Below are 3,588 nucleotides of genomic sequence, written 5' to 3'. Positions count from 1 at the left end.
AATAAACATCTCATTGATATTTTCAGTAGTAAATGGTACCAATAACAGCACATTTGAGCAATGCAATTGTAGTGGATAACATGGTCAATTTTTCCGTGCAGTACTATACGGATTATACGCTCCTAACCGGTTAAGAGTTTGACCGAGAGTTGTCTCCTTCCTTTTCTGGCCTAGTGCTGTTCTTTTTTACTTTGCGCCGGTCAAACTGAAGGTCACATCGCTACAGAAAGTAAACGAAGTATACCTACTAATGCTAATAATTAGCATCATTGTTTTAATGTGCTCACTTTTATGTAGGTAACACTTGTTACAAGAAGAATTAACGAAAGTATTGGGAAACATGTAGATATTAAAAACGTGGAAACATTTGGCTTCTAGCCCGTCCTGGATCTTTTTGAGCCTGTCTGGATTACACAGTTTCGTCCCAGTATATTGTATAGATATCCTAGGAAATGTGTATAATATAATTTATTTCACACATTTCCGGGCGATTTTAGGAATTATATACATTTCCTAGGAATTGTATTCAATGACGGATTTTAAACTACTCTTTTCAGGTTATAAACGACAATTCAAAATGTAACTACTGTCATTGCGTTACACTCTGCGTAAACTGCGTTGTTCTTTCTTAGGTTCCCACGTGTGAAAAAAGGAGGTACAGGTACAACCAAAAATCTTGAGATGCGTATTGGCAAAATATATTTACATAATTTATTTGTTTTGCTTCCTGCAAATTCCGCAATTATTTCAGTTACACCCTGTATAACAATATGGAATGAAGACCCGTGTTTATGTAGGCAAATCATCAGCACTGAAATACTTAACGCCTAACCTAATCAAAGAACTTGTCTTTTCAGTACTAAATTATGAATGCAGAGTGTAGTGATTTTAATTTGTGCTTCAAAATACCCTTTTAACTACTATGTTTGTTTAAGAAAATTTTATGTTGACTTTTGAATTTTACTCCATTAAATTCAGTAGGAGCGACGTTTTTCGCGCTATATTGAATAGGTTGACTGACTAAGGGTCGTATTTTTGAAATGAAAATATTAAATATTCAGACTCTCTTTTGTACTGATTTTCAATTATAATTAAACGTTAATTTCTTAGCGTTGCCATCTAATGTAATAATGATGAATACATAATGCCCGGCTAAATGAGCCAACAGAATGGAAAGCATCGTTCTAACTGTATTGTGAAAATTTAGTAGGTAATTTGGTTTTAGTAAATTTTGATTTTGTTGATTGTACAATTAGGCATATTTTCTACACTATTGTGAATACTTATTTAGTTGTTACCTATTAAAACGATAATGTTTGCGTAGCACAAAACATTACAAAATTTCACAATTATAGTTACTATATTTAACCCTCTATTGTCTTTAGGTTATTAAAAGTAAATAACACCAATATGTGAAAATATGAAATATACAAACTGTAATAGTGTAATAGTGGATAAAATGGCATAACATTTCTAATACCTCTTCATATCTAACCTTCTCTATCCACGGTATCCTCATCATTTTCTTGTAACACCACATTTCGAACGTTTTTTTTCCGCAGCGCCCACCGTCCATGTTTCACACCTGTACAGTGTCGCGCTCAAACATACACCTTTAAAAATCTTTTTTGAATAAATTGGAACTTGGAAACCTTGTAATTAAAATGTTAATTAGTGGGTTTCAAGGCAAAACTACTTTTTACGACCTTCTCAATTCAGAATAACAAACGTTACCCATCCTATGATACTAAGTATCTAAGTTCAATTTTCGGTCACAATAGTAATTCGTCACCCATTTTTCCGATAAAAATGAAACCGGCAAGTCCCTTTGTCTGCCTTGAAAAATGTTCTTATTTAAGGTTAGATTTCACCATTTTGTTAGCATGTTAATCAAAAGAGGAAAAACATTTTCTGTCTTGACTCTGAGCAATTGACTGAAATATTGCAAATCTGTAAAACACTAATGAGCGGTTGTTAATTCATTTATATTGTTTTTATTGCATCCGTACTTTGACCGGAAAGAACGGAACAGACGGGACGGACGAGTGTGCTACAACCTTTAAAGGCATCTGGTTGCGAGTTTGTCATTATTTCTTAACATGAATTTAAAAGTTTCAATGCTTCTTAATGGTACACGGAAGTTTACTCTTGGTAATTTTTTCGCCCAGGGAAATTATTATCAAAAAGTTGGCGATGGCAAATAATATTCAACGTTCGCCCGTAAGTTTGTAAAATACTGATAGATCGTGGGTCCTCTGTTTTATTTTATTCTCAGTTTTACGAAGTTGTTTAGCGTGGGCAACTTGAAAAGGAGTTGGATAATGAGGTTATTGCCCTGTTATTCCCTAAATAAAACGTTTCAATATTCTTTGCTTCACCTTCTTTTCGTGTATTCATACCATAAATACAAAAGTTATATTAGCAATAGAGTGAGGTTATATTTGCTGTGCATTTGTGTTTAGGGTTCCTTACCACAAAAAGGAAAAACCGAACCCTTACAAGATCAATCTCTGCGTCTATTAAAAGTCATGATTTCAGAAACTCTGTGAAATAGAAATTTGAAATTGAGTATTTAGCATAGTTATCAAATAACTCTAAGTGGTCTGTATTCTGTGGAAACTGCTAGACGCGGATCGCGATTTCGATCTTTTTGGATCTCATCAGCGCGTCGCAGACAGCTCCCACAGAACACAGACCAACTTTTACCTAGTAGGTTTGTCGGAGCTGTCTGCAACGCGCTGATGAGATCCAAAAAGATCGAAATCGCGTTCCGCGTCTGGCAGTTTCGACAGAATACAGACCACTTCGAATTATTTTATTCGATTATGGTAACGTGCCTATCACGTTGAGGTTAAACGCCGGGATTCGTTTCAGCGAGTAGATATCCATATATTTAAATGGACCTTGTTGGAGCATACATAATCCTAAAATGTAGCATTGTACTACAGATGGCGTTTACCGCGCTATTTGTGGTATTTTCTAGCACAGTTATAGTAGATACTTTAAAGTATTCATAGAGGAATTGAAAAGGGAGGAAGTTAAGAACTCAAGTAACATGTTTATCAACTAAAATTCGTTAATTAATTTTTTATTTTATGGCGATAAACTTCTTTCATTTTGTTTGGGGCGTGCTGGATTTTAAAGTTCATAGAAGTTCATTGCAGTTCGTTATTTTAAGGAGAGATACGATAAAAAATCAGTTTTCGTGGTAGAAATACAACTTATATTTTTTGATTAAATGTGCTTTATTATAATTTTTAGAAGATCATTTCTACCTTGAATAAAATAAAGTTTATATCGTATTTTACTATTATAAATATTTACGATCATTTTACTAAATGTTTAATAGCAAAAAATACATTGTCTTTATAGTTAGTACATGACACTGTATACTTGAACAGTTCACATTCTATGTATAGGAATAATTATAAACTATAATCAAGTAGCATATACAAGAATGGCTCAAAAATTTAATTATCGATTGAAAATATTATAAGTGTAACAGTAATAAGTAATAAGTTATCTAATCTTATAAATATAAGAGACTATACATAAAAAGCATAAATACATAAGTTTCATAAATTAAAT

This window comes from Agrilus planipennis, unplaced genomic scaffold (genome assembly GCF_000699045.2).
Source record: "Agrilus planipennis isolate EAB-ADULT unplaced genomic scaffold, Apla_2.0 scaffold640, whole genome shotgun sequence".
Taxonomy (NCBI): domain Eukaryota; kingdom Metazoa; phylum Arthropoda; class Insecta; order Coleoptera; family Buprestidae; genus Agrilus; species Agrilus planipennis.
The sequence above is the reverse complement of the archived record's forward strand: the minus strand, read 5'-3'. Positions refer to the sequence as shown.